The sequence below is a fragment of the Bos indicus x Bos taurus genome, chromosome 6 (genome assembly GCF_003369695.1).
Source record: "Bos indicus x Bos taurus breed Angus x Brahman F1 hybrid chromosome 6, Bos_hybrid_MaternalHap_v2.0, whole genome shotgun sequence".
NCBI lineage: Eukaryota > Metazoa > Chordata > Mammalia > Artiodactyla > Bovidae > Bos > Bos indicus x Bos taurus.
Window position 1 is genome coordinate 45,566,405 of NC_040081.1, and position 23,463 is coordinate 45,589,867.

Here is a 23,463-nt window from a genome sequence, read left to right on the forward strand (position 1 = left end):
ACCTCCCCAACTAGAATACAAGCACCACGAAGGCAAGGACTTTGTCTAACACTTAAAAATGTTGCTGTTCAGTCGCTCAGTCATGTCTCTTTGCGACCCCATGTACTGCAGCACACCAGGCTCCCCTGTCCTTTACCATCTCCCAGAACTTGCTCAAACTCATATCCATTGAGTCGCTGATGCCATCCAACCATCTCATCCTCTTAGAATAGTGTCTGGCATATAACACGTGCTCCATAAAACTGGTAGAAATCAATGAATGAATACATGAATCCCAGGCAGTCCTCTAGCTTAAGGTATCTCGTTACTTCTCAGCGGCAGGATTTGTAAATCTTGGTTTTCACTCTCCTCCATCATGCCCTGCTTCCTGTTACTCCCAGGCAATTCCTCCCCCATCTACTCAACCCAGCTTTTCTCTGACAGCTTCTACTAGCTCATCACCCTGGCTTACTCAGAGCTCCCCTCGTGCTGCTACCACCTCCTCCTGTTCATCTGTCCAACTTCTACTCCCTCTGCTGAGCTCCAATGCGCCCTGATCTACCAGCTGAAATTCCAGGGGCAGAGAGTCTGACTGGGTAAGCCCATTCCCCATTTAGACAGAGATTTGGGGTCTTTGACTATGGTCTGGGTTTTTCAACCCTGCTGATTCAATCAACCATGGCCACGGGCACAGAGCCAGGCAGCCAAGAGGAAGAGCACTATTCTCTCATGCAGCGGAAACACATGGAGGCAGAAGTGCTTTAATGGCCTGTTGACCAGAGCCTGGGGTCCTGGATGATAGGTCCTGATCCTTTACAGAGACACTGAAGGCTTCTGAGAAGAGCAGAACTGATTGACCAGATCTATGGTTTCAGAAGATGATTTTGGCTGTCCCACAAATGAGACAGTTGGTGGCTGAAGAGGGTGACACATGCAAGACAAGTTGGACAGCCATAGCCAAGGTCAGCAGGCAAGGCCTCAAACCAAGCCAGTGCCATGAAAGTGATGGGCAAGGGAAGCAGGAGTGAGTGGGTCTTGAACCTGAAGCTGGCCATCAGGCACATGAGGCTGGGTCTAGACACCCAGAAGTCATAAAGACACTAGTTATAACTGTAAGGTGGATAGCGTGGCAAGAGAGAAGCCAAGGTGGATATTTGGGGGAAATCTCTTAGATATAAGGGCTTCCCTTGTGGCTCAGCTGGTATAGAATCCACCTGCAATGCTGGAGACCTGGGCTTGATCCCTGGGTTGGGAAGATCCCCTGAAGAAGGGAAAGGCTACCCACTCCAGTATTCTGGACTGGAGAATTCCATGGACTGTATAGTCCGTGGGGTCACAAAGAGTTTGACACGACTGAGCGACTTTCAATTCAGTTCAATTCTTAGATATAAAGAACACATCAAAGCAGAAAAACTTGACAAGTGATCTAAATTGGAAATATTTATACAGACAGGTAGGGACTGAGAGAGCCACAGAGCTCAAGAAAAACAGGGAAGCATTTCCCTGGCTTCCTCTCGTATTCTCAAAAGAACAAGTCTAGAGGGTCCTGTGTTAGATCTCACTCCTCTCCAAACCCCAGGCTTCTAGTCTGACTGTTTTCCAGCAGAAGGTGATGCTACTTCTTGGGAATCCACAATAGTCTAAAAATACAGCAGCTGGGCTGCAGTGCCACAATTAGTAGAGCTGCTGTCCCAGGAAACCCTCGTCACATTTTGCTCAGATCAGAGAGCGGATTAACTTTGATGTCTGTCTGAACTCCGCGAGAGACACCACTGGTGGTCTGCTTCCTTCAAGCATTCAATCTTCACATGCAAGGCAAGAAGGAGGAAGTACCGCATAGGAGCCCAAACCTACTTTTATTTTCGCTCGGTGATTGAGATGAAAATATGCACCCTAGGACTTCTGACATATTTGATTTGCATCCCTTCTCCCTTCATCCCTTGAGCTCTCTCTCCCTTTGTGTGAATACCTTCCCAGGCCCAAACCTCCTTTAGCATTCACAAACATTAGCACAGCTATGAAGCTCCAAGCCCTTCATCTCTGCTGTGTGTTGGAGGTAATTTGTGGGCATTTCTTTATCTATTAGGGCTCCTAGTGGCATGCAACTGAAACTGACTCTGACTAACTGAAATCCAAAGGGAGTTTATCAGAAGCATATGGGGTGACCTGTAGAATACAACAAACAATTGAGAATCAGGCTGCAAGATGGGACGAGGCAAGTGCACACCTAGGACCTCAGGCAAGTGGGAGATATGCCATAATCCTACCAGAACATTAGCAATGGAAGAAATCCACTGCAACAGTGCTGTCTGTCCTTGTGTCATCATCCTCATGATTCTTATTTCTAGGAGAAAAAGAACAACTGGGCCTGGTTGGAGCAACCCATACTCAGACAACATGAGCTCACTAACTTTGCAAGTCAGTTTAGAGGGGTGGTAAGGGCTGGTCTCTGCAGCTAGACAGCATGGATTTGTATCCAGGTTCTGCCACTTACCAGCCATGTGACCTTGAGCTAGTCCTTTCTCCATTGCTCCAGATTCGGCCCCTGCAATGGGGATACCTATCTACAGGTGTTGGTGAGTACTGATGGTGTAAACCTGTCACAGTGACTGGCACAGGGGAAGTGTTCTACAGCCTTGGTGTCAGTACTACTAGGAACGCACAGGGCCCCTGGATTTATAGTCCAATCAAGAATGCCAAGATGAAAGGTCATCCTCAGAAAAGAACCAGGAGGTATCATTAGGAGAGGCTGAGTGTCCAAAAAGTAATTACTATCCACAGCCAATACCTCTGCCAGACTGTAGCCACCACGTGGACAACAGAATCTCCTCTCAATTCACTGTTGCATCCACCAGCACCTGGCTCTGTGAACCTCGATCAGATATGCAAATACTGATCTGACTGCTTCCTTTTTGTGTTCCTGATCAACCAGCACAGGGCTTTGCCTGGAGTAGGCTCAAAATAAGTATTTGCTGATTGAATCTGTAGATCAATGGGATTCTCAGAAAGGGGAAGAACTTTGGGATCAGAGTTGTATCTGGTAGGAGTCAATGGCAGGCAAGTGACAATATAATGATGCTAATATATCACTTATCTTGTCATTTGTACATGTCAATCTGTACATGACATTTGTATAGATTATAGGTTGGCTGTTCACCAGGCTGATACCTCCGGTTCAACAAGAGGGGGCAGCAGAACCACCAGTTACTTGCCACACTGCCTTGGGGAGAGGGGTGGCTCATCTGTCCCATGTTAGTCCTGTTCCTGCCTTGGAGGCGCCACTGGTACCTCACAAGGACATCCTGGCACCCTCTGCACTGGCTTTAACACACACCGTGGATAGGACTCCATCAGCCATTTGCCAAGTCTGCTCACAAAGACAGTAGGATGTCATGGAAGAGCCTATCCGATTAGGAATCTTGAGAGTTCAGCCCTGGCCCTGGCTCAGTCAATGGTGTGAGGTCTCTGGTTCTCAGTATTGTGATCTAAATAATAGGGTAATCCTTGATTTGGAGCTTGTGGAGGTGTTGAGCAAATGAAATCACACCCATGGTGATTTCATCTGCAACTCCTTCTGTTTTAAAAGACAGAAGCCAACTCAAACTGGCTTCATTGAAGAGGGGACTTTATTGGCTCATGTTACTGAGAAATCTGTTTGGGGGCACAATTGGCTTCGGGTGTTCAAATGTAGTGTCAGCATCTGATTTCTCCCCAACTCTCAGCTCCTCTGCTGTACTGTCCTCATTCTCAGTCTCCAAACAGTGGTCCCCAGCAGTTCCAGGGTCTCATGCCTTCAAGTTCAAATCCAGCCTCCCAGCAGCTGGGATAAACTATGGTTGGCTCTATGTGCGTCATTTGGCTTGGAGGATACAGTCACATTGGACAATCAGACCTGAGTCTAGTGCCAATCAATCCCTGTGATGAGCAAGAGAGCTTGGTCAGGCTTGGTTGTATGGTTAACATTCAGAGCTGGGAAAGAGTAAGGGTTGGAGTTAGGGGGAGAAGGTCTAGTTTACCTCATAGATTGAGAATGGGAGAAAAGTGGTCTGCCAAAAGATATTTGGGGTATTATTAACAGAAAGAGAAGTGGATGCTGGGAGGCTAAAATGTACGCGATAACTGGGATTTTCTTTTTTTGGTTCACTGGGTCTTCTTTGCTGCCTGCAGACTTTCTCTAGTTGCAGCAAGCGGGGGGCTACTCTTCATTGTGGTGCCCTGGCTTGTCATTGTGCTGGTTTCTCTTGTTGCAGAACACAAACTCTACAGCACGGGTTTCAGTAGTCGTGGTGCACAGGCATAGTTGCTCCGCAGCATGTGGGATCTCCCAGGACCAGGGATCAAACCTGTGTCCCCTGCACTGGCAGGCAGATTCTTTAATCACTGGACCACCAAGGAAGTCCTATACCTGGGATTTTTATATCATGTGATATAAAGCATGCATTGCAGCTTTCCTCTTTGCCATGAAGTTTTCTGTCTTCATCCGAAAAAGCTCTTGCAAGCGCCCGAGGACCAGCTGTCTCACCCTACAGTCATCTGTCTTCCTCCTCTGAACTCCTGTAGCCCACAGGACCTTATCACTCACCAGCAACAGGCTGAGTTGGGTCATCAGTTATCTTGTTATGTATATGTCCTTTCTCTTCATCCACTTGGCAGGATCCTGGAGAACAAGGGTCACATCTTATTCATCTTTGTGCCTCCCAAAGCACTTTGCCTGATGCTCGGGGCATAGAAGACTGTCCATAAACCTGCTGAAATATCAAACACCTGATTTACATGCTTCTGGAAGTATGGAAATAAATAGTAGCTTGATTCAACTGCAAAAGTACCAAAACAGAGGAAACCTGTGCCCTCTACACCATTTCTGAAAGATCGTAAATTATTTCCTGAACTAATAATGATGCTAGGGTCAATATTTGCTGGGATCTTCTTTGCTCCGCAGCCCCCAGTAGCTGGTATCTTTCTTTTTTCAAATAAAGGATTGAGTGAAGGCCCAAGGAATCTTAGTCTCAGCTGCCAGTACCCCTGGGTGGGTCCTGTGCCAGCAGAGCAGACATAGAAGCCTGGAGGATGGCAATCATAGGAAGAGGAAGCAGATGTCTGTCCTCAGTGGCTCCCACCTCAGGCAACAAGGCAGAGCCCCAAGGTCCCTTCAGTGGGACTGGCTGCTGGCTCCCTGCCCTGTGCTGATCTCTATTCAATTTCTATCCTCATCCATAACCCTGACATCCAGCAAGGGGAAGGAGAGAGGAGGACATGGAAAATCAGTCGGAAAAGATTTGCTTGTAGCTTGGATGTTGAAATAACATTCCTCCCGGGTTAATCTTGGTTCTGAAGCTCCTGTGGCTCCGATTTCAGAATCCCTTGCAGGCCTTCTTGGCCAGGCATTTTGCACTTTTGTCTCTAATCCCCTCAAATCGCCCTTTAGGCCAAGTGACTTGTCCAAATCCGCTCAACCAAGCCAAGATTCCCTCACCTGTAAAAGATATGGAGAAGGAAACGGCAATCCACTCCAGTATTCTTGTCTGGAGAATCCCATGGACAGAGGAACCTGGCAGGTTACAGTCCATAGGGTCGCACGGAGTCAGACACGACTTAAGTGACTTAGTAAAAGACATGAGGATTAAATCAACGAGCTATAGAGATCCTCCACCTCCTAGTGTAGTCAGGAAAAACAAATCAGTTGCGGGGAAAGAACCAAGAAACGTGGTTAGTAAAGGAGGGAGTGGTAGACGAGGTCAGAAGAGTGGTGGGTGGGGCAGCTGAGAGAAAAACTAGGCTGGGCGGGTAGCAGCTGGGAGAGGGACTGGGAACCGAGAGCAACGAGCAATTAAACCTCCACTCTTAACGGCGGCTGGCTCCTGCTGGGCGCTAAGCGATTCCGGGACAACCGGGGAGGCGGTGCGCCGGGCCTGAGGCCCCGCCCCACCTCGCCCTAGCCCCACCCACCCCTAGGCCCCGCCTCTGATTCCACCCCTGCTCCCACCTCGCTCTGCCTCGGCCCAGCCCCAACTTCTAGCCCCGCCCCCAAGGCCCGGAAGCGAAAGCTGTTCCTCCTCTTCCGAGCGGGGTCAAGGCCCAGCCGGCGGGAGCCGGGTTTGGAGAGTCCCGGGCACTCGGAGAATCCGGGTAGCCCCGGCTGGAGCCATGTCCCGGAACCTGCGCACTGCTCTCATTTTCGGCGGCTTCATCTCCCTGATCGGCGCCGCCTTCTACCCCATCTACTTCCGGCCCTTAATGCGGCTGGAGGAGTACAGTGAGTGACCTCTGACCCCACGCGGCGTCCCGGCCCCGGTGACAGTGATCTCTGACCCCACGCGGCCGACTGGCCCTAGTAACTCCCCAGCTTTCCCTCATCATCCCCACGTGGGGCCATGGACAGAGGTTGGTTCACGAGTCAGCGAGATCCAGGTTCGACTCTGGCTGTGTGCACTTTGGTGACCGAGGTCAAGTGACTCAACCTCTGAGACCTTCACCATCCTCAGCAGTAGTTATCTGTGTGTGTGTGTGTGTGTGTGTGTGCGCGCGTGCCTGCGTGTGTGCTGGGTCGCTCAGTCGTATCCAAATCTTTGCGATCCCATGGACTTTAGCTCGTCAGGCCACCCTGACCATGGAATTTTCCAAGCAAGAATATTGGAGTGGGTTGCCATTTCCTACTGGGGTCTTCCCAATCCAGGCATCGAACCTGCGTCTCTTGTGTCTGTATATCTTTAAAACTGCCTGGCATCTGGTGAGACTTAGAGGTGGTAATAAAAGCAATTGACATAGTAGGTCAACACTAAATCCTAGTTCATACTGGTATTCACTGGAGGCTTTTTGATGTGTCTTCATTAAGCCCGTTGCCAAGATCTCCTGGAGAAGGAAATGGCAACCTGCTTCAGTATTTGTCTTGAGAATCCCAGGTACAGAAGGGTCTGGGGAGCCCCAGTCCATGGGGTCACAAAGAGTCGGACACGACTGAGCAACTAATACTGGATCACTTAATTTATTTAACCTCATTTTGAGGCAGGTTATTATTAAGTGTTTTATGGATGGGAAGTCTCAGAGAGGTTGTATTACACGCCCAAGGACACACAGCTAGTAAGTGGCAAGACTAATATTCCAACTTCCGCCTTCCTTTCCGGGCCTTCTTCCACACCCTGAAGCTGGGAATGGTGATGTTGTGGGGAGGGATGGCCCCTCATTATCCTGAGCTTGAAGGTGTTTTTATGGCACTTCATTTCCGCTCCCAAAGATGTCATTGAGCGGACATGTTTTGAACCTGAACAGTTAACCTGGATTTTTGAGTTTTTCCTCTCCTTTCTCAAATCTTTTTTTTCACATTCTGCTGTCTTCCTTCGTTTTAAGCCGGCTGCTCACATGACAATGGCGAATATCCTGGGAGTAATTTTCTTCCTTAATCGTTCAAGTCCTATCATTCTAAAAGCCAAACTCTCCTTCCTTGAGACCTATACCTCAGCAAGGATTAGCACTTTGATACATCTGAAACCATCTGTCAGAGAGAAAATATCAGGCATTAGAGGCTCATTTTGTTCTCCAGGAAACCTGAATCATGTTGAAGATGGAAGAGGGCCAGCCCTGCCCCTTGAGAATATTAGCGGAGGCTGAAAGCTTGGCGATCTAAAGCCGAAAGCTCCGTGTAAATGCTCTGCCCATTACAAATGCTACAACATTTGGTTTCTGAGACAGAGCGTTTTAAGCACACACTCAGATTTCCTTGCAGCTTCTTTTTTATCACCTGGGATTGAAATGGTCTCTGCATTCTGCCTTCCAGCCTGTCTCTGTGCGCCCATGTGCGGGGTAAATAAAAATGGGGTTGAGTGAGGCCTTGCATAATCTGTGTCATCCCTCCTTACAGAATCCTTGCTTCACTCTATTTTATGATAGCCTCTAGAGTTGAACTTGGGTCAAGAGGGTCTGCTTTGGATCCCCCTAGCAAAGTTTCAGTCTAGGAAGACTAGCAGTGGTTTTTCAACTAGGGGTGATTTTTGTCTCCCTGGGGTTCTCTATGGAGACATTTTTGCTTGTCACAAAATGGGTGCCATGGGGTAGGGTGGGGTGGGTGAGTGTGCCACTCGCATTTAGCGCATAGAGGCCAGGCTCCTAAAGTTTGTGCAACACGTAGGACAGCCACCCATAACAAAGAAATACCCAGCCCAACATGCCAATGGTGCCGAGATTGAGAAACCGGCCTCTGGTTCAGGGTGTGGGTTTGTGCTGTGTCTCCCAACAACAATCTTACAGGTCCATAGTCTATGGTTATCTGAGTCACTTTAAGACAGACAAATTAGGCCTTTTATGTGAACACTGAGTGTGTGGCTACAATATCAGCATTTTTAAATGTAAGGCAGTCAACACCTGCCCACGTTTCTGGTTCACTTTTAATTAATTTGGACACTGTTATCTGAGTTATAACTGAGTCCTTAAACAGGTAAATGATACTGTATAGGTAATATGTATTGAAAACGGTTTATATGTCTGACACTCTTCCAAGCACTTTTAATATATTAACCCATTTGGTGCAAAAGTAACCTTTTATGGTAGTTGCTATGTGATCATCATCCCCATTTTATACATGGACAAACTGGGGTGTAAAACAGTTAACTTGTTCGAGAACCCACAACCAGTGAGTCCCAGATTTGAACCAGTGCCGTTCACTATTACACCAGGGCACCATACTGCCTAAGAGGATAGAGGGAGTCAGTCAGATGAGGGTCTAAGTCCCTTCCTAGAAGAGGATTTTAAGATGAGCTACTTAACCTCTCTGAGCCTGGCCTGTTTCCTCATCTGTAAACAGTGAAGTTTGTAGGACTGAATTTACATGTTTTGGAGTGAATTAAATGAGATAAAAGGTATAGAAATACTGATTTTTTGTTTTTGTTTTGGTTGCTCTGCTGCTGCTAAGTCACTTCAGTCGTGTCCGACTCTGCGACCCCATAGACAGCAGCCCACTAGGCTCCGCCATCCCTGGGATTCTCCAGGCAAGAACACTGGAGTGGGTTGCCATTTCCTTCTCCAATGCATGAAAGTGAAAAGTGAAAGTGAAGTCGCTCAGTTGTGTCCGACTCCCAGCGACCCCATGGACTGTAGCCCACCAGGCTCCTCCGTCCATGGGAGTTTCCAGGCAAGAGTACTGGAGTGGGGTGCCAGGGCCTTCTCCGTTTGGTTGCTCAGTTGTGTCCAACTCTTTGCAACCCATGGACTGTAGCCCTCCAGGCTCCTCTGTCCATGCAATTTGCCAGGCAAGAATACTGGAGTGGGTTTCCGTTTCCTTCTCCAGGGGATCTTCCTGACCCAGGGATCAAAACTGTGTCTCCTGCATTCACAGATGGATTCTTTGCCGCTGAACCACCAGGGAAGCTCATATTTTTACATTAGGAATCCCATAAAAACATTTCAAAAATAAGGAGCTACAGAGGCAGGGAAGTGAAACAAGGAGATTTAAGCAGATGCTCAGACCCAGGTGAGGCGTTCGTGACCAGGTCATGGAGATGCACTGTGAGGACGGAGCTTCGATTCATTTCAGCACATTCAGCTAACATTTATTTAGCCTTCTTTTTATTTTTTAAAAACCTGCTGTTCTAACAGCAGTGTGCCTGGCACTGTATTAGGTGCTGGATATATGTGGCTGGACAAGTCAGAGCTCTTCTCTCATGTCACTGCCCCACGCATGTCCAGCCCCTCTCCCGCCACCCACTCCTTGTGCTCTGAGTTGGTCTCCCTGCTCCACCAGCACCACAACCACCCCGTTCTCTACCCTGCAGCCACTCTGGTCTTTCTGGTTATGTTATTGTTGCTTATCTACCTTCTTTGCATTTGTGGTCAAAGAATTCAGACCATGTGATTTTGATTCTCTGATGCTGGTCAGGATTTGCTTCGTGACTTGATACAGGTCAGTTTTTGTGAATGTTCCCTGCATGCTTGGAATGAGGTATGTTCTCTTCTTTGGGGGTACAGAGTTCTGTGTATGATGGTTCCAAATCATTCTTAATTCTCTTACTTATATATCTTGAGGCCATATTAGTTGTTGCTCCCAATCTAGAATGTTCTGAAGAATTTTTTTTTTCAATTATCATCATGTAAGAGTCCTCTTTACCCCCTAACATTCCTCCCCAATTCTGTTTTGTCTAATATCATCATAGTTACCAGCTTTCTTTGGGTTAGTGTTCTCCTGGTATATATATTCTCTTATATTTAGCCTTTATTTGTCCTTAAGTCTTATAAGCAACCCAAACTGGGATTTTTTTTTTTAAAGTCCAGTCTGATAATCTTTAAAATGTTGAATTATTTTCCCTATCTTATGTTTTCTATTTAATCCTGTCTCTTTTTTTTTTTCTCTCCTTTTCTGCTTCAAGGCTTCTTTATTTAATTTTCTTGCCCTCTACTAGTTTGAAAGTTTTACATTCTGTTTTTCTTCTTTTGTTTTGACAACTGAGAGCTAGTCAATATCTTTACCTCCTATGAAATAAACAAAGACCTTAGAAGGCCTTAGCTCTTGTCCCACACTCCCCACCCCTCCTGCCTTGTGTTTCTTGCTCCCCAGGAGCAAGAACTATCAACGTTAGGTTGGGACCTAACGTTGGTTAGGTTGGACCAACCTAACCAATTAGGTTAGGTTGATGGTTAGGACCATCAACGTTTTACAGTCACTGATTGTCTCTCTTGACTCAGGTTCTTTATTCACTGATCTGTCTGTCTCACACCTTTCTAGTTTCAGTTGTCTTCATTCTGAAATACATCTTTGTGTCTCTTTGGTGAGAATTTGTAACTGGGAAAATACATGTGTGTGTGTCAGAAAATGTATAGAACTCCAGGTTTTCCACTGTGCCTGTTGAAAAGCCTATCGTTGTGCCGTTTGCACTTGGAATTTGATCATCTCACTTGCTTATTTTAAAACACTTGAATAACTCTCTGCTGTCCTCAGAGGGTGGAAAATCATTGAAATGTTTTAATCAGGAGAGCAAGGTGATCAGATTCAGCCTTTCCAGGCATCTCTGACTGTATCTGACGGAGGGGCCGGAAGGGCCACGGTTGAAGGTAAGAAGGCCAAGACCCAGGCAGGCTGTGCTTCCAGGAGAGATGACAATAGCCTGCACCAGAGTGCCGGTGGTTATGGGACAGGGCAGAAGGACTGAATTCAGGAGCCAGGTTTAAGAAATAAATCCTCTACAGGGATTTGTGACTGATTAGCTCAAGGGCAAGCAAGGGAGAGGAAGGAGACTGGCCCCCAGCTTTTTGGCTCCAGCAGTTGAAGAGATGTGGTACTAGGCTTTAAGGAATACATGGAGTCTGTTTGGGGGATGAGGGGACAGGCTGGTTCAGTTTGGGATGTATTGAGTGTTAGGTACCTGGATGTGCTCCTGGAGATTTCCCCTAGGTGGTGGGATGTGCCAATCTGGAGCCAAGCCACAGGATCTGAGCTGGAGCTAGAGATGGCCCATCTTCAGCATCAGATGGGAAGCGGAGTCACTGCAGCAGGTGGGGCTCCAGGCAGCATTCCGAGATTGAAAGCGACATGCTGGTCCAGGACAGAATGCAGGTGAACACTGGCACTTGAAGGTCTGAAGAGCAAGCGGTCAGAGGAGGAGGGACCTTCTAAGGAGACTGACAAGGATGGCCAGAGTGAGGGCATTAAAACCGGAAGAGGCTGCAGTCATAAGCCCCAGGAAGATAGCTCTTCATGGCAAAGGGTGTGATCAGCAGGGCTTGGCTGCTTAGACACAGTAAGGAAGATAAAAACTGAAAATATCCATTGGATTTAGCAAAAAGAAGGTGAAGCTCAGTGGCCATTTTGTTAAGAGTGCTTTCAGTGGTTTGACAGTGGGCAGAAGGCAGATTGCAGCAGATGAAGAGTAAATGGGATATTAGGTTGACTATATAAAGATGTTGGGCTATCTGAAGAAGAGAATGAGGAATTGTATTTGCAGCTGGTCAAGGAGGCTAGGGGGGTGGTGGTTCTGTTTCGTCTGGGAGCATCAGGGAGCCAAGAGGGTCTCTGGATAAAGAAGGCTGCTGGAGGAGGTGGGGGAATCTCGACATCAGATGGAGGAGGAGCCTTGGACCCAAGGTGGGACACTTCTTCTACCAGCTGAGGAGGAAGGGTGGGCATGGATACAGCTAGACGGCGGTGTGACTTGGTCACCTTGGCTTCTGCTCTCTTTGTGACTCAGGAGGTCCGGTGACTACACGTGAGAGGCATGACCCCCAGGCAGACTCCCTCCTCGGGACGCATTCTTCCTCGGGCTTGGTGGCCTACCTCCACCAGCACTCCTGGCTTTGCTCTTTTGTTCCTGCCTTTCATCCACTCCTTCTTAGCCTCTCTTGTTGGCTGTTTTTCTTCTGAGCTTCCTTCATACCTCTGTGGTCCCCAGAATTCTGGGCAGACCAAGGGGAAGCCCACAGTCCTTGGAAGGCCTGGGCAGACACCCAGTCCTTGACAAGGGGAGCCAGAGGCTGGCAAGGAATCCAGGCCATGTAGGGCCCAAGAGCCGAGTCACTGCGGGACCTTTCAGCTGGGCCAGCTTGACTGATGCTGGCTGGCCTGGATAGGGGTAGGTAGGTTCCCGAGCCCCTGGTGAAATAAGCCTCAAGGCAGTAGAAAAGAGGCAGAAGGCCCCTTATGTAAAATAAATCCAAGATCTTCTGTGATTTAAAAGCAGACAGACCACTATTGCAAGACTGCCATCTTGAATTTCATCTTGACATTCAGTGTGATCTTCAGCTCTTTCACTAACTCAGCCAGACTTTACCAAGTGTTAGGTAGCATACAAGGTCAGTTCGACTCGTGATACCTGATACTGAAATGAGCCCCGGGAAGATGGCAATTGTCAGTCCAAAACCAGAGTATTCAGTTAGTTCTGCAGTCCTTCTGCAGGGGAGTCCGGATGTTACTTTCTAGCTTTCAGCCTGTCGGCCCAACCTGGTTTGTGGGAAGAGCCCATGTTTAGGGAAGCGCGCAAGTGATACAGCTTAAAGCCTGATTGCCTTTTGTCTTAGAACCAGTCAGGGATCCTGAATGTAGCCTTTTAAAAATACCAGCATTTCAAGGCAACCTATGAAATGAGACAAAATAAGATCATTTCCTGTGATCCTGTACATTTTTAACTAACTTTAGTTAGATGTGGAGAAGCATAAAACCATAGGGTTTTGCCAGGAAACTTGTGCTTATTCAGCCCCCACGTTTAGGTGACTCGATCAGGGTCACTTAGCACATTCATTCAGAGAAGGCAATGCAACCCACTCCGGTACTCTTGCCCGGAAAATCCCATGGATGGAGGAGCCTCGTAGTCTGCAGTCCATGGGGTCGCTAAGAGTTGGACACGACTGAGCAACTTCACTTTCACTTGTCACTTTCATGCATTGGAGAAGGAAATGGCAACCCACTCCAGTGTTCTTGCCTGGAGAATCCCAGGGACGGGGGAGCCTGGTGGGCTGCCATCTATGGGGTCTCACAGAGTCGGACACGACTGAAGTGACTTAGCAGCAGCAGCAGCAGCACATTTATTGCTGGGTAAATACTAGACCCGAACTCCTCAGCCTTGTCTGCTGCTTAATGAAGCCCAGTTTCACCTGCATTTGCTGCATTTCACCTGCCAGCAAAGCCAAGGTGGAAGAACCATGACCCCTCAATTTTTCCTCTTTCCTTGTGCCCCCATCCACAGTGTGTGATAGTTGGAGCAGGCCTGTGAGAAGTCACTTGATGAGGAATACCTCTCACCTTAAAAGGGCGTTTTCCCTATTTCATGGCAAGTGCTCAGAATATGCTTTTTATTCCTTTCACCTTGAGTAAAATGAATTGCACAGACTAAAGTCTTTTTTTCTAACAGGCCTTACAAAGCTGCATGGGTTTCATCACACACATTGGTGAGAAACAGAGGTGTTCCCAGCGTTGGGAGGAGCCCGTACTTCTGGTGGCCCCTTGGTGCCCTCAGCCACTGGCTCACACTCCCTCCCATGGCACACATCCATCCTGGGTAACTCCGCAGGCTGCAGCAAACTGGGAGCACTAGAAAAGTACTTTTTCATTTTATATTTGCTATTTTTAAAAGAGACTTTGAATTAATCATCATGAAATAGTGTTGTTGGACTTCCTTATACTTGTTTCGCAGTTGTGTTTTTTTGTTGTTAAAAAAAGGCAACTGACAGAGAAAATCTGAGAATAGTAGAATGAATCCCTTTATGTCCTTCACCTAGATTTAGCAGTTGTTAACATTTTGCCACATTTGCTTTCTCTCCCGATATGTATGTGACATGTCTATACACACATACATACATAGAGATATGTGTATGTTCACAGATTATACACATATTACTGTTACTATTATTTTGCTGAACCATTTGAGAGTTAGGTAGCAGGCCTTGTGAGCTTTGATACCTAAAACATCAGCATGTATTTCCTGAGCACAGGGACATTCTCTTACATAATCACAGTTATCCAATCCAGGAAATTTAATATTGACACAATGCTATTATGTAATATACAGTCCATATTCAGATGCTGACATCTGGCCAATTACCTCAGGTGGTGAGTTGCTTGTATTTTAACTGGTTCATTGGCAGGAGGAGATGGAGGGGGTATTCTTGAGGTGGTGGTCTCACTGCAGAGGGTCCCGAGGTGAGATGCTGCACCTGCTTTTAGGTTTTTGTCTGCTAGTGCTCCCCAAGAACACCGTCCCTAATGAGACCGCTGAGGGGCGGGTGCGTGGGTGTGCAGCCTCCGTTTGCTGTGAACGTTGAATAAAGTAATAAGTCACACAGATTTCACAGTATGGGCATTTAATATAAGGATGGGTTTAAGACTTTAAAAGTCTTAAACTTTAAAACTTAAAAAAGTCTTAAAAAATGGGTTTAAGACTCTTTTGCTACCGTACAAAAATGAGCCCATCTGCGTGTATTACTAAGTTTTGAATAATATACCTAAGGATCCTCGATTAAAACTGCAAATCAGCTCGCTGCCTTAGCACCAGGGGGCAGAGTTGGGCTTGCTAAGACACTGGAGAGGGGACTTGTCTAACTGACATTGCAAAGCTCCCAGCCCAGTGTTGCGTATTTGCATTTTAATCATTTCACTCCTGATAGAAATATGCTCACTACCGAAAAGTCAGTAATTAGCTTATCCTGATTTGCCCACATAGTTAAACCCCTGACTTCCGTGTTGCCCTTTTCCCGAGGCCCAGAGACATCTGCTATTTCTCTCATGACAGCGAAATAGACACCTACTGTCAGCTTCATCAAGACGTATTTGCTGAGTCCCGAGGGGCCAGTTTGTTTGCCTTTAAGCATATTCCACATTCACAAATAAAGTGTCTTTGTGTCACACTGTGAATTTATAAGACTGTTTTGGTCTTCAAGCACTATGGAACATTAATGGATAAAAGAACCAGGGGATGTAGATAGGATGCTAATACCAGTTATCACTCAGTAAGAACTAGTTCTGCAAATCAGTTTAAATTGCCCATCCAAGCCAAAAAAAGAGGTGGTTGCATAAGGACAAGGATTATAAAGAGATTATGGTCTATTTAAAATAAATCCTCAGCCTCTCTCCAACCTCATTAGCAATTAGCAAGGAAGTGTAAAGACAGGGATTCCTTTCTCTTCTCTTGGTTCTCTATTGCATTTTAAGAGGTGAGAACACAATTAGGTATTCTGTTGTCACAGGAAGTCAACTTCCTTTGATGCTTGGCAGACTGCCAGTTTCTTTGGCTTTGTACAACCTGCCTCTTGTAGAACGCGTTCTGGTACACCAGGCTATCTGATTCTCTTAAATCTGGACATCTAGAACGCTTTCAGGCAATCAAGTGTTTTTTAAAAAACTCATCTCTTCCTTCTTCCGTAATACTGGAGAATGGACCTTTTAGGTATGAAAAATGATACCTATTTTTGTTCCTGGCACTACTGATGACAGTGTAGTCTTCTACTAGTTGGCATTTTCTAAGAGCATGTTTGAGACACATCTATACTTGGAGACTTACATGGTGACAGCATGGTGGGGCTCAATCCTATAGGAATTCAACTTCTTAGGAAATAAGATCGTCTTTTGTGTTGAGTTATTTTAGAAAGTCTGACACCTTAGAGGCTCCATTATCACCTGCTCTAGATGGAAGACATCCTTTGGCATCTCTTGGTCCGTAGGGACTTGGTTGTCATTTATCTGCTATTTCAGAGAGGCCCAGTGAAACTCACCATTATCTATAAGAGGCTTCTTAGGGCTGTATCTTCTCTGTCTCACTTAGAATTGGATGTCAAGATTCAGATGATCCCTACTGCCCAGTGTTTTAGTTGCCAAAGCAAAACTTAGCATTGATAAAACCTCAGATAGGTCACTCAGGATTGACTTTCCGTCGTATCACCAGAGAAGCAAGTTCGATGAATATTCGATTTGGCAAAGCCCTGTTTCTTTTAACTTTATGAGAATCCAGAGGCCAGAATAAAGAAAATGGCCTCATATTAAAGAAGAGTTAAATATGGATTTAAAAGAAACACTTTTAGCCTGATTAAAACAAAAGTTTGATTACAGCACTTAATTACTATAATATACTAGTAAACATCCTTTGGCTCCAAGTCTTTCTGCTGAAAAGCCACGATTTGTTTGTCAAGATACTTAAAATAATAAGTCTTTGTTTTTACAGCCCTTGGGTTTATTTGAAACCACTTAGAAAGATGTGTCAGAGTGCTTGAAGCCCACAGACATAAAATGCCCAATTTCTCTTGGCCCTCGCCTGTTGGACATCTCTGAAGAGATCAGCTAAGCTGCTGTCACTAGAACGCGCTTACTAATTGGTGCAGCACCTGCAGTCAATTAGGGAAGCTTCAATTATCCAAACCAAAGCCACCCACCCAAAGATTAATTTTCTGCTCTATTTCCTATCAAAAACATAGCATATTTAGCTCTGGGTCTAGGCCTTCAGTGGAGTACATTTTAGGCACAAACTGCATCGTTTTCTTGTTAATTGTACTTGTTCCATCAATTCAACAGCCCTGCTCTCATCGCATCACACCCACTAGTTCTTTCAAAATTGTTCTTTTTCTGTTGTTTTTGTTGCCTTTCCAAACTGCTGATATCACCGAGAAAAGATGTTCATTGGGAGTTTTTCTTCTGAAGTATGGCTTGCTTTCTTTCACTGAAAATATCCAGTCTTTTTGCTTGATAGGATCCAACTTCCATTACCTAAAAGCTCTGGGCAGTGGCAGCTCTGAATTTAATAGCACTCAGATATATTGTTCTCTTATTGTCCCATGTAGATACAAAGAGTTCCACCACTCTGCCCCCGACCCCCTCTCTAAAGAGTAATTTTTCTGTTATGTTTCTCAGAGAAGGAACAAGCCATAAATCGAGCTGGTATTGTTCAAGAAGACGTGCAGCCACCAGGTAAACTTAAAAATCAAGACAAAAATCTCATGTGAAATGCTTCATTGTTGGGGGGAGGTATGTGCTTTGCAGAGAAATCTTTTCCACTTTGAGGCTAGATTGTGATTGTGTTATTATTTTTCAGCAGTTGCCATTTTAGAGGTTGCCACCCTAAGACTTCCTCTTAATATTTCACTCCGGAATAGTTTTTGCAAGTTTGCATGTTACTTTTGAGTTTGATAAGTGGGCATAAAGATGTAACAAGTGTGCAATTAACTATGAAGCATAAATAGCTGTTTTGCAGACTTATTTACCAAGCACCTATTTAAACACTACCCTCATGGGAAAATACTGTTTACTTGTGAGCTATTTTAATTGATGCAGGATTCTGCTTTGTACAGAAGCTCAGAAGTTCCCTTTATGGCTGAATGGTTAGTTACTTTGAGACAATCCAAGTTGGCTGAGAATGAGAGGTTTCTAGCTTATTAGCCAAAACTCTTGTGGCAGTGGTCTTTTTTTAATTTATTTTTTAACTAGGCCAGATACATATCTCCCTACTGTGGGGTAGTTTCTGAGCCATTTAAAAATCTTTCTTGGCTGCCACGGCTGCCCAGCCGTTCCATACCAGGGTTCCGGCAGCTTGCCCGAACTACCTCAAACTCCGTGGAAATCGCACAGCTCCATTCTGATGTCATCTTCTTTGTTTGGGGTTGAGGGAAGTGATAGGAAATTTAAAAATGAATCCTGTTTTTAATTCATGTTTCTTTCTATAGGGTTGAAAGTGTGGTCGGATCCATTTGGCCGGAAATGAGAAGACTAACACCACCTCTAATTATGAAAGTAGACAAGAGACTTCATGCTTTCAGTTCTGCAGCAAGTTCAATAAGTCACCTGGCTAGAGAACGCTGGCTGGAGCAGAAAACTCTAGAAAGCCATAAAAAGTCCTATGCATGAGGAGTACGTCCCTCCTTAAAAGGACCCTGGAACAAATCATACTGTAGGAGGGTTTTCATGATTTGGTTTCCTTTCTAAAAATGAAGCTGTCTCACTCAGCTGGACTTGAAGGCTATCTACATATTATTCAGTCTCTACCTCTTAGCCAGCCAAGCTGTGATATGAATACAAACAACTAGTAGCCTGGGGAAGATTCTAGACTGTTTTGCCATCCTCCAAATAGGAAATTTCAGGGGGAAACTACCATATTGAGCAGCCTCATAGGGCTCTTTGAAAATGTTAAAGTTGATAAAACTCTTTGAGGACAAGGTACATTGTACTCTTTAAGAATAAATAGTTCAACTCAACTCTCTCATTAGGAAGGTTGCTGCATGTTGGGATATAAACAAATTTGAAGCAAACTAAATGGGTCTGCATGCCTATTAGAAATCATTGTTGAATTGACTGAAATGAAAATATATATATTAAAATGATTTCTCTTACTTTATAATGGTTTAAGTTTTTTTTGTAAATCCTTTATTAAGGCTCATTAATTATACCAAGAAGTACTGTTTGACTGAATTATATTTGACCAGACATTTGACTGTGTGGTATTTGTCAAGTAAAAATCTTAGAGGTAAATAGCAAATATGTTGAGACAAATGTTTATTGAATGCAATTCTCTACCAGATACCTCGCCAGGTGCTGCAGAGATGAGCATGAGAATACTTGTTTCCTTCTCTGGTCTCTGTCTGACCTGTTACCTAGATTGTGTGCTTTCAAAAAGACACATCTTTTTCATTTTTTGATTCCCCAGAGTGTCTTGCACATTGCTGTATGCTCTCTTTTAGATGAGCTGCCTGATGACATAATTTTATTATTGTGAACTGGGAGTAGGCCTAATAGAAAACTAGCATAATTATGTTAATTACTGTCAGAAAGAAATAAGGTTGATAGTTCCAAAGTCATCGTTTCTGGTCAGTATTCCTTAACATTTAATTGACTCATAGTTAACAACCCAGTAAAAGAAGTTGACTCATTCGGGGTACATTTAACCACTCTTTTCCTTGGAGGGGGCACCAGGAGGTGTGACTTAAGAGTCACACATCCTGTGGGTGCTTAATTGAGATTTCTCTGTGACCGAGGCCAGTGCCTGTACCATCTGGTTTGGAAGACATCCAGCTGAAATGACTGCGTCTGAGCATCATAGATGAGAGGGGCCTCGATGGCCTGTTGGTTGGCTGCAACAGACTCGGTTTAGTCTGAATGGGCTCTTTGTCCTGGCCTTGACCCTGCCCTTGGTCTACCTCTTTGCAGAGATAAAGAGGCTTTCTGTCCTGCTCAGCTGCCTTGATGTTTATAAAAGGATCGCTCTTGATGTTATCAGAGGTGTAGTGTCAGACTGTGCTGCCCACACTTGACAGAAGCCCAGGTTGTTAGAGATGCTGCTTAATGCGGGTTGAATGGGGCCTGGTAGTGCACCCGTGCCACTCCCAGGTGTGCCTTCAGGGTAACAAGGAAAGCACTCGAAAGAGGGGATCTTAGTCACAGTCACATACAGTTAGGAAGCAGAGTCATTAAGTTCATTTGCTTCTCATTTCACAATTTCCAAGACAGACATAACATTTCCCAAGTGTATTTGATCAGAGAACATTTTTTACCAGTTATCTTCTGGGCCTTGGGACTTCTGGGGAATTCGCCAAATAGTCTCATGACCCTTTATCACTCAAAAATTTTTGAGAACTCCCAAGTGTTTTTTCTTAACTGGATTGTATCTATAGATGCTTAATGTATTAGAAATTAAAACAATTTTTTTAATATTTAAAAATATCCATAGGAGACCTAAAGTATATGACATTTTTGGAAAATTTTATTTTCCAAAATAATTTGCAAATTTCTTTAATGCCTGGCTTAATAGGAGATTTCAGATTCTCATGTCTACTTCTGCATCTGATCTATTGCTATATCACATGTCATGTGACCTCTGGAAAACTACACCCTCATAAGATGAGAGTAAAAAAGGCAAAAAGCCTTTGGTAGGATTGTAAAAATATTTTTGATCATGCAGTACCCCTAGAAAGATCCTAGAGACCCCTCCAGGTACCTGAACCACACTTTGAGTCTAGTTTATTTTTTCTCTTGGTCTTATACCTTTGGAGAAATATGTATCTGATTGCATTAGTTCTTTCAGAGTTGCCTGTTGAGGGAGATTATAACCGGAGGGGAGTAACATAAAATTTCCTTTGTTGTTGCCGATTGAAGTTGTTGGATCCTTCATTTTCAATGCCAGACAGTATCCTCTTGGGGAAGACTCTGGTTGACTTTTTCAAAATTTCAGCACCAGAAATAGCCACACTGCTGAACAGTTGGTACATTTATCCTGTGAACATTGATTTGTGTAACTTGTTTCTCTCTTTGTATTGGCTAATAGGAGGCTCCACCACATCTATGGTCCAACTTTTTGAAAAGTACCTTGTGGAATGTATTCGAGCCATTACATTCCCTTTATTCTTTTTTCCTCTGAAATTATTTTCATTTCTTCTTTCTCACTTAGTTTTCCATTTTATATTGTATGTTAGATCGGTCATTTTAAAATGAGCCGGAGCACAGGGTTTATTTAATTGAAAACACACGTATAATCTGTTAAGGAAAAATGATGTAAATTCACAGATAAAATAATGTGGAATAGTGAAAGGGCCTTAAACAAGGTTCAGGGTATCTACTGACACTGGGTACATGTAAACCCCATGTCCCTGCATTTCTACTATTTATGCAGTAGAAATGAATCTATAAAGCCACCAAGAGGCATGGACTAAAACGCAGCAGCTCTGGAAACTCCCCAAATGCCCATCCACAGTACAAAGAGTAAACTGATACATTCACACAATAGAATACAATACAGCAGTGAGAATGAACAACAATGCAATGATCTCGCAAGCGATGCAGAATGAACAAAAGCAAGCTGCAAGAGTACTTTGAGATTCCATTTAGATGAATAGAAACAGGGTAAATTAAGCCATGGAATCAGGATTCGGGGTAGAGACTGCTCTTAGGAAGAAGCAGTGGGGTAGTGACGGGAAAGAGATACAGGAGGTCTTCAAGGTGCTATGTTCTATATATATATTTTTTTTGGGGGGGGGGTGCAAGTTACATGGGTGTAGTGAGATTTTTAATACTTCCTTGAGCTGCACAATTTCACATACTTTCCTAAACGTATGCTGTGCAGGAAACTTTCCAGAGAACCACACTGTCCAGGAGGAGGAGCACAGGTTTCAGGAAGGATGATAAAACTTCCCTTTGTTGTTGTTGGGGAGGATAGGAATACAGTATGCGAGGTACCTAGTGAATGCCGGAAACTGGCAGAGGTCAGAATAATGACAACTTTCATTGATGGAATAGCTGACATTTCAAGAGAGCTGTGAAAAATGCCTGGGATTCAGACACAGGTGCAGAGTCAGCAAAGCTGAGCATACATTTGAGAGATGGTCTGACTGGGATGCAGGGCTGTGGGCGGAGCCCACCCCAGCAGCCTGGGCTTGACGTCCAGTGGGAACTCGTCAGGATTTCGGATGGATAGAATGAGAAATGGAAAGAATGAGTGAGGAAACAAATGAAGGGAATGGTGTTTACAACCATGTGGTGAACACTCTCCAATGTCCACTGACAAGCTTTACTTAATTTTCAGACACCTACTGGAAGCAGGAAGTGGTCTGAAAACTTTCAAAGAAAGGGAGAGAGTGCTTTCCCCAGAGCACTGTGAGATGGTTACCCGTCCATGTGAACAAAGCGCAGAAACAAAGAACAAACAGAGAGAAGCGTCAATCGCAGTTTTTATCTTTTGAATCCAATTTTTAAAAATTGGGCTTTCCTTAACAAGGATTTACTGTATCTTGTATCCTACAATGGATAAAAATTCAAAGAAAAGAGTATATATATAAAATATATGTGTGTGTATAACTGGGTCACTTTGCTGTACACCTGAAACTAACACAATATTGTAAATCAACTATACTTGAATTTTCTAAAAGGTTGGGCTTTCTTTTTGTACTTTTTTGCTTTTTAAAATTTTTTAATAAAATTAAATTTATTATATGTTATAGGTGTTCGGTGACTGAGCGATTTCACTTTCACTTTTCCCTTTCATGCATTGGAGAAGGAAATGGCAACCCACTCCAGTGTTCTTGCCTGGAGAATCCTAGGGACGGGGGAGCCTGGTGGGCTGCCGTCTATGGGGTCGCACAGAGTCGGACACGACTGAAGTGACTTAGCAGCAGCAGCAGCAGTTTGAAAAGCACTGACAGGAGGATGGATCTGATATGCTCTCAGGTCTGGGTTCCTGGGCTCAGCTGCTGGTGACCCGGGGTTCCCAAGCATCAGCAGATGAAACATCCAGGTTTCTTAGCCCTGGGCGGGTCTCCGCGGACAGTGAATTCATTCTCCCAGACTTCCCTCGCACCTGCTGAGTGTAGAATGCCCTCTGCAGTTTATTCTGCCTGTTGATAACAAAATACACAGCTCATTGGCAGCCCCCGTGTCGGGGAAGGAAGCAGGAGCACTGAGGGCCCTGCTGCACTGCTCCACTGAATGTGGTCTGAAGGGGAACATTGACTCCACCGCGCTCTTTCCTGGAGTAGGTAAGCCAGGCAGTGACGGGAGGTCGCCCTCCCCTAAAATCCCCCAGCAGATTGGCAGCAGCGGAAGCGGGGCGGGGTTTCACTCTCATGCTTCCGCTAAGTGGTATTTCCCAAACTCTGCTCTTCTGAATACGATGCAGAGAAATGAACTGTCACGGCTTCTTACAAGAGTCAGGCCACCGTGCACCGTATCTGCCTGGGTTTCTCTATCTAACCAAACATGATTAAAATAAATGCAAAAAAAAAAAAGGGGGGGGGGGGATGTTTGTCCAGAGCTTTTTCGTGGCAAGTGACAGAAAATCAAACTCCAAATAGTGCAAAAAAGATAATTTGGTCATGTAATTGAAAACTCCAGAGTCACAGTCATTTCCTACTGTCATGATCATATCTTGAACTATAAAAATCAGTAACTGACAATCATTTATGAATGTAAAGAGTAATTATATCCAGCATCCTCAAGAAAGAGCCATGCTGGATATCCTAAGTGGGTACAAGTTTTCTCTCCTGGTTGACATAGGTGCTCTTACTCTCTTTGCCCAACATCTTACTCTCTCTCTCTCTCTTGGGGTCATC

General features: G+C 44.9%; 2 long non-coding RNA genes across 6 annotated transcripts; one reads left to right on the forward strand and one right to left on the reverse strand.

Annotated features, from left to right (window-relative positions):
• Positions 1–3,587: 3,587 nt before the first annotated feature.
• LOC113894706 lies at positions 3,588–5,880 on the reverse strand. The gene is made up of 2 exons (XR_003511642.1): positions 5,813–5,880; positions 3,588–3,894 (listed from the first exon to the last, which is right to left on the reverse strand). It is a non-coding gene; the product is annotated as an uncharacterized LOC113894706 (long non-coding RNA).
• Positions 5,881–5,993: 113 nt separating this feature from the next.
• On the forward strand, positions 5,994–18,764 carry LOC113894186. 5 transcript variants are annotated; one of them, XR_003511506.1, is made up of 4 exons: positions 5,994–6,360; positions 13,803–13,989; positions 17,288–17,344; positions 18,097–18,764. It is a non-coding gene; the product is annotated as an uncharacterized LOC113894186 (long non-coding RNA). The 5 variants fall into 5 exon arrangements; XR_003511509.1 differs by having other exon boundaries at positions 6,001–6,232; XR_003511507.1 differs by having other exon boundaries at positions 6,139–6,387.
• The last annotated feature ends 4,699 nt before the right edge of the window (positions 18,765–23,463 follow it).